A 9,136-nucleotide genomic window follows, 5' to 3' on the forward strand; every position below is an offset into this window, starting at 1 on the left:
CTTACTTCTATATGCATCATTATTGCTTTAGCATAGTTTTTTTTCTTGTACTTTTCACATACTTTCTATTGCTTGTTTGTATTTTTTTGTGCATTATTCCAAGACAATATGCGTTATAATGTGAAGCCACTTTAATACGATTATTTATATTGCTTTGCTATGTCAACGTGATATTTTACCTTAAATACATAATCTCTTCTCTTCTCTGTTAATGTACTAATTTTAATAAGCATAATATAAACCAACTGAAATTGATTTTACAAAGAAAATTATGTTTGTGTATGTAATGTGTATAAATATGTTCTTGTTTATTGTAAACCTTGTAAATAAAAGTGTAAAAAGTCAAAAAAAAAAAGAAAAAAAAAAGAGATTCTCAGCGAGTGAAGTTGAGCCATAAATCAAATATCAATACGAAATAAACACCAGTAACTTTCTTGTTAATATGACTGGACATTGAGCGGCATTTACAAAACTAATACATGTATTAAAGGGTATAAAACGGCGAAAAATAGCTGCCTTGGCATGAACGTCGACATCTTGACTATCACGTGACCGCCCCATCTGTATTCACTATAGAAATAGTTATAATGCATTGTTCTATCGTATTATATTCATACTATATGTTTAAATAATATCTTTTGAATAGTCGCACACAAACAAAAGTATCACTACATAACACTTGATTATCCTATTATTTTTAGTTTAAACATTTCAATTTTGAAAATTAACAACTCAATTATGATTATCAATAGCTTGTTTTTAGCAGTCTTGTAAACACACATTTAAAAGGCTTTAAATAAGACCGAACAGGTATAAAATGTAGAAACAACAAAATATATTACACAATTAATAATGGGTTTAGAATCTTCCTGTTAGTTAGAGTCGAGACAGTAGTTTTAGACACAATTTATACTATACTGAAAAAACACTAAAATGGCTTTGCTCGCATTAAAAATACATTTATTTTCTGTCAATTTATCGCGAGCCAAGTTATTACAATATATTTGTTTTACAATTAACAGAGAAAGATACACTCCATTTATTACAAATGAATTGGCGGATGCGGTTTTTGCTTGGAAGAAATATATGATGTTCCGCTATCAAGATTATACATGTGGAACGTAAGCCAAATTAAATGCGGAAAGAGAGACTGTATGTAAACTTTAATTGTATACGGTTCGAGAACACAATGTGTAAAATATCTTTTTTTGAATTGTTTTTAATACAATATGACTTAAAGGGGCTTTTTCATGTTTTGGTAAATTGACAAAATTGAAAAAAGATGTTTCAGATTCGCAAATTTTCGTTTTAGTTATGATATTTGTGCGGAAATAGTAAAACTGAACATTTACCATGCTCTTAAATATCCATTATATGCATCTGTTGACGAATTGAAAACCTGAAAATTATAATTCGTTACAACGCGAAACGATTGAATAATTTGGAAAGTTCTGTTGTTGTCGTTCATTTTTTGGAAACTACGAGGATGTCTTATAGAAGTAAAAAATACATCCGCTAATAGCATGAGCACGGATGTTCGAGAGGTATTAGCGGGAGACTTTTTGACAATGCTGCTTTAGCAGCTCGTCTAAGTTATCATACCATGAAAATATTCTTCACAATGGCGACCTATGTAAAAGACCGAGCCAGTCCGATTGAGATAGCTCGATTTTTCTAAACGGCATACCTCGCTGATTATCATTGATAACATTCTCCTATCAGAGTTGTCGTTTGTGCCTCAACATACAACAATGGCCGCGCCCAAGAGAGAATGTTGACACTCGCTTCAAAACTTTCTTACAGCAATAATTGGCTTGTGTGGCTATTTAGAAACTGTCATTTAGGATATTTGAGTTATTTATTCACTTAATCTCCGCTCATGACAACAATGGATGGAATTCGAAGGATATATTCGATGTGAATAAAGGACTTTCTGGATCTTGACAGCTTGACACGGCAAAACTGGCATACTGGTTTTTTTAGTTGCCAATTTAAGTCACATTTTGCTTTATAAATTGTATATGAGCATTTTGCGACTTATTGAATGACTATGTTACCCGATATCAACATATCATAGGGGATTTGCAGATCACCAAGCTGTCCTAAAATTCAACATTGATTACAAACTCTTTACTGGTTTGTACACTTTCTTCTTTCTATTTTTGTACTTTATTTCAAGTCAACTGAACTGTGTCACAGAAAAAGAGACATTAAGGCGATTGTTGCTAGTTTGGATCCAGATCAGTCTGCGGTCGCTTGAAATCTGTTTGCTTTAAAGCGGTTATCTGACAATTACAAATAGTTTAATTGGATATACTGATTGGACTGCGCTTTTCCTGTGACCTGACTCAACTAATAAAATTGTCAATAATCAAATGATTTAATTCGAACATTAATCCTTATTTTTCTTGTCTCTCGGGATCAATGACTCCAGCACTTTCCTGTTGAGAATTGAATACTGCTTAAAGCTATGCTAGGGGGCGTGAGAGATGTTGCACCTTCCATTATCGCTCGATTGTTCATTGTCGGCTTGGGTACTACTTACATGTTCCCCGGGTATTCTTAAGTATACTTACATGTACCCCGGGTACGGTAGACATACTAAAAAGTACCCGGGAAATTTAACGCTAAATCGGTCGTTGTCGGCTATTTTTTTTAATTAATAATATATTTTATTTATGTCAATTTTCTGTAAAATGGCCTCTATATTATCGGAATACATACTCAAAAGCATGTTGATGCACTTGTTTTTTAAGAGAAGTTTGTTTAAGATAATCGGTTGCGCGTTTTATGACATCGGATTTAGGGCGGGAATACATCTCGGGTACAGTCTAATATGGACCGAGTACGATTACGTATATTTACCGTACCCGGGGTACATGTAAGTATACTTAATAGTACACGGGGTACATGTAAGTAGTACCCGAGCCGACAATGACCAATCGAGCTCCATTATCTCTGATGAACCGACTCAATAAAACCTAGTCGGCAATATTTGACTTAATTTTTGGTTTGGTTGCTCTCGAGGGATCAAACAATTTCAGAATCTTCAAAAAAGCCTAGTGGTAGGGTGTCGACTTTGATTGCAGGAGGTTGCGCTGCGGGTTTGATCCCCAGAAGCGACATTGAAAACTAGCCAACTTTGTTATCTAAAAGGCTGCTAAACATGATATACTAAGATAATGTGAATTTTCTCTCACATGATGGTCATCAGTTATATTATATAAAAACTCACAGCAGTAGTAAACAATTGGACAATAATTAATACACGCATCTTTCATTTGTTTTTGATTTTGACATGGCCTAGATTTAAATATGTGACTTGAATTTACCAGCACTCTTGTAACAGAGCTTAAGTTTAAATGTACCATTTTAGATCACATAAATCCAGATTTGCTATTATAGAAGTGTGGAGAGTTTTAACGGTGAGACAAGTAAGAAAAAATGGGTCATTACATAGAGGCCACAACTGATCTTTGACTGTTTTAAAACAAGGAAAATCAGTGCCTATTTAAATTTAAATTTTCTTACATAGTTCAATAAAAACTAATTTCAAAAGCCTGGTAACAGTTTTACGTTTATGTTACCAATGTGTCAGACCAGGGCCTTGATTTTGAAATCTAGGACATGCATGGTCAAGTATTCATGAAATCAGGACAAAAAATTGTATTTTAAGTCCTTTATTGTCCTGACTATAGTTCTCAGATTGTTATAAGCTCAATAAGTATATTTATATCATTATTTATGCTTCGTGTATTGTAAACATATACACAATCATGCAGTTACATGGTAGCAATAAATAATAACAAAGCCATCCATACTATAAAGGTCCTTGACAAAGCCTATGGTAAAAATGTGAACACATTGAGTCTAATTACCCTCTCATGCCAGCAAAAACAACACGCTGACAGGTTGTCATTTTTGACAATTCTACTTCCACTTTAATTTTGTGATATCAAATTATTAACAATTATGTTGTTGAGAAAAACATCGCCATTGCTTATATAATATATTTTCTGCACATTTCTTCAAAAAACTTACATCAATACACGATTTTCTTCGTTTATTCAAACATTCCTGACAGGCTACTGCTTTGTTTACATATTTCACTTACATTTTGACTCGCGTAGGTAGGACCGCATTACCGCTTCCGAAATGTGTATGCATGCAATTGCCTTTGAGGTACTTATCCGATGTTTGACGGAAAGGGCCGAAAATGTGCGACTGTGGGTCAAGTTCCCCACACGTACTTCTTACCCGTACCCCCATTTTTTCCGTACCCACATTTTTTCGTACCCAATTTTTTCGTACCAATTGATTTTTTTCGTACCCAAATTTTATTTTCATACCCACTTTTTGTTTCGAACCCAAATTTTTGTTGTACCCCAATTTTTTTTCCCATAATTTTTTCATAACTAAAATTGTTGTACCCAATTTTTTTTCGTACCAACATACACAATTGTGGTGATGTAGATAAACTTAAATTGATGCTTTTATATACGTCCTCTTCAAAAGCATCGTCACACCAGTACTATCAGTACTTTGATTACTCCAGGACTCAATGGGTCAATGGTTCTAGCCCATTTGCGGGTTACTTTTTTTCCTTTTTTAATTGTATTCTTGTTTTTTTAATAGAGATTTTTACGTCCAATGTTTAAATGTATCAATACAAAGCATTTAATGACAAGCTTCAATACATGCCAAAATCTGTGAAAAGGCCCCTTTAAGATCTCATAACAAAATAAAGGCACACATACACTGATAAATATTGATATTGCGCTAGTATTTTACAATCTATCTTAGTACCCGAAGGATTACTGGAGTGATATAAATAAATAAATATATATATATATATATATATATATTAGATATATATATATATATATATATATATATATATATATATATATATATATATATATATATATATATATATATATATATATATAAATACTATCGCGACCGTTGGGCGAAGCCGAAATCCAGTTTTGCAGAGTTAAGTCGACCTCGACCATTATGGCGAAGGCGACTTAATTCTCGTAATTAATTATTAATTATCTGTCGACGATTACGGTTTGAAACTTTGTACATTGATACAGTTCGACCTAGCAAATATTTAAATACATTTGAAGACGTTTTCAAATGTTAAATGAATTTTTCATGATTTTTTTTTTAAATAAATATGTATATGGTTATAAAATCCAGGCTTAGGGCGAAATTTAAAATATGTGGAATTTATTCTCCAAAACTAATAATATATGTTGTGGGTTTGACCCTGTAAAGATTGTTTTTCGAACGCCGCCTTTGATAGTGCAGTTTATATAACGTTGGTTAGTTGATTTAGGCTTAAGAAATACATTTCAAAATTTCGACTTGTCCAAAAACACAGAGTTTTCTTTTCTAAACCGGAAACCGCTACGCAGTGAATGTTAGCAATCATAGCACCTTAATGTTGCTTTTGAGTAAAAATTCATGCATTACTGTTCTCAATGGTTAAGTTATTTTATTCAAATTTAAACAATATAAATACGACAACGCCATAATAAAATAACCACAACCGGTTTAGTCTTATTGTTGATCCTATTTCAGATTGATTGCGAGAAAATGATATAATTGGTACTATTTAATACTTTCTAGTGATGATGAATGTTTCTCCCTTGATTATTTTATGCAATTTCATAATTGTTGTGTTCTGGATTCATTAAAACGAATATGCTGCACTGTCACTTTATTATATGAAGGGCAATATTATGACAGTTTAAGCATCTTCTCTTACATTTGATGTTTTTATTTGTTAAAGAAATAGCATTATGTCGAAATATGTGAACGCATCTTTCTTTTGCCGCCGAAAAAGAATCTCATTATAAACCATATGTAATCGATTTAATGTTCATTCTTATGAGTTTTGGATTATTAGAGTGCTATACTGCCAGGCAGCTTGAGTTTCACCCCCTTACATTTCATAAATAGAAGACAATACAAATATCGACATATCAACAAATAATGAAGTAAAATTACAAAAACCGTTGAACCTGTATTAAGCAGCCATCTATGGGAAGCAGCAGATCTGACCAATTAGTGCAGGTGGCTGCTTAACAGAGGTGCATTTGCACTATATAAGGTCATTTTGGAAATCAAAATTGTGCTTGCTTATGACAAGTGTTTGAAAACAGAGGTGGCTACTAACACAGGTTGTACTGTAGTTATTTCAAACGTATGAATTTTCAAAGATTAGAACGTCTAAATGTGTAACTGTGTCCTAAATAATGTGTATGGTATCGCCGTATTGTTGTACAAAATGCATAATTTATAGTATTCATAAATAAACATTAAAATTAAGAAAAAATCAAAGCAGGTAATACAAACTATTGCTTTCAATGATCATGTTTTCCACAAATATACACTCTAAGACAATGCACAATTTTACACAAAAATACTGCAACATGCTTAAATTGGCAATAATTTCTAACGCTTTATTAATCTGTAAAGGATTTTAAACACACATGGTAGGCATATATTCAATTCACGAAACTAGTTCCATTATAGTTTGCGCATGTGTTAATTTCCAGCATTAGGTAGAATTTTCTCGAGTATAAAGCATTGAGACAATCAGTTTACCTTGTATAGGTGGTATTTCTAGGTTTTATTGTAAATTATTTTATATAAATAGGATATTGATAATATGATTTATTGTTCATAGTATTAAGTGTTTGCTTTTTCCTTATTAGTAGACTTCTACGCTTCTCTCCGGGATATTCACAAATATGCATTAAACACGTAATCAAACCAGTATTATGTCTAAATGTCTGAACTCGTATTCCTTTCTTCTAATTTCAATCAATGTTATCCAAATGAAAGATCTACAATCACAAAGGTATTCAAATAAAAACATTGTATTTACTGCATGTAAATAGATTTAATTCGGAACTCGCACGCTGTGGGTTTTTCCGATTTCTGAGCGCACGGGAGGTACAAACATTGTCATTAATACAGTAATGACCAGTAACGTCGATATCCGATTTGCTTCCCATTCAGTAGTGGATAATACGTATTTAAACGACAGTAGTGTTTCTTTTAGGAAATGTCAAAATTCAAGTATTTTGTTGTTATATAATATTATTATTATCATTGATAATTACACATAACAAATCTAATAAAATTAAACACGATCGAGATTAGTTCATTTAAAGAAAAAATGATTAAATCATGGTATTTTTTATCAACTATAACGAACGTTTGAGCAGAAAAGTGGTGTTGACTATCAGCGATAAGAGAAATTATTGATTCACTCTCTTTTAAAATATGCTAGTCAGCTTTTGTTTGTACCTAACGCGTGTGCTCAAACATCGGAAAAACCCAGACATGAGAGTTCCGAATAACAACTATTGTCAGCACTTCGACTGTTCGGCATTTTTATTTAAACGTGGCAACAAATATGAAAGATGGTGCATATTAAACATTAGAAATATCATATTAATCATTGTTAAAAAAGTTGGGATGTGTGGCTTATTCGTCAACATTTTCTTCAGAAAACGACGGACGTTATTTCCCAAACTCACCGAAATGCGTACAAATGACAAACAAACACAACGCCAAAAATTTATACAAAATAAAATTAAACGGCCACTGTTTCGATAAAACATAGATCTATTTAAGCTTTTGAATTCGTTTTACATGTGCGAAATGTTCATGAGCTATTTTAGTGTTACCGGCATCTTTGTTTTAAAGCGTCATTATGTAGTTTATGCTTATGTCATAGACCATATATCATACATTGTATTTTACGAGAAAAATAAAATGCGTATGATGATCAAAATAAAATGCGTCCGGATAGTTTGAAGTTAATACCCTAGTGACATTGATGCAACAACAACTTCACCAGAACAAAGAAGAAAACAAACATGGGATATAAGCTAAAAGGTATGGTGCTAACTAAAACGGTGTATGAAATGCTCCCTTATGCTGGAATTGTTTACACAATGTCCTTTGAAAACAGATATTGATATAATATGTTAATAATAATAATAGTTTCGTAATGCAAATACATGCTAAAAATATAATTTCAAATGTGTGAGTTTATGCTTTTTAAGAGGACGCATCAAGTCACTGGTTTGACCATCCGTTTCCTCGCCATTTCGTCTGTTCGTCCGTCCCTAATCAATTCCAGAAACTATTGAATCCGTTGTATTCAACTATAAAACATCGTGAACTACCAAGAGGAGATGCGGATTAAGTATTATCGTTCCGGGTCAATTATATCCATCTGACTTATGTACTTTGAATATTTCTGCAATATACATAAACATTCCTCGCCAGTTCTGAGAAACAACTTAACGGTTTTTATGGAACTATAAACAGCCTTAAGTACAATATATGATGCGCATTTCTACATGTAGCTCCGGGGAAATGATTTATGTTTGAGTAATTGCTCTTTAAAGATTTCTACATTTTACATAAATACTTTTTCTTTTCTACATTAATTCAGGTAACTTTATTGTTGAGGCATAAAAAAACAACTCTACAAATGTTACATTTTCCAACCAATTTGTACGTGAAAGGGATCTATTGGTGTATCAGACAACAATATATAATATTGAATGCCTATTCTTTCATTAAAATGGACAACAACAAAAACGCATTAACATATTAGCAAATAGAAAAGATCAAGTTAAAATATGAATTCCAAACGAATGCATACTGATAGATTAACACGTCTGAATGCTCTACTGTGATCAAAATAATTGGTATTGTACCGCCGTATTTTTATGTGAATGCATAAAGTACTCATGAATATACATTACATTCAGATAGTGTATATTTACTTCAATGCAGATGTGTCCCACTAATGTACACTCTAATTATTAACGAACAATTCACACACAAATACTGCTAAATGCTTGATAATCTAAAGTTCATAGAAATACCCAAAACGTTGATTGGGCAGTGAGTTGTCATTATTACTCACAATAAGTTATGATAACTGGCATTACGATAAGACTGATTTGAAGTACAGCTTTATATATAAGAAAGTTGTAATTAAAATTTTCAGCATTCAATACAGAATATTTATTTTCATTTATAGTTGTATGAAGTTACGTTTGGTAAAAATGTTAGAAATTACATTTAGCTACATATG

The sequence above is a fragment of the Dreissena polymorpha genome, chromosome 1 (genome assembly GCF_020536995.1).
Source record: "Dreissena polymorpha isolate Duluth1 chromosome 1, UMN_Dpol_1.0, whole genome shotgun sequence".
Lineage (NCBI taxonomy): Eukaryota > Metazoa > Mollusca > Bivalvia > Myida > Dreissenidae > Dreissena > Dreissena polymorpha.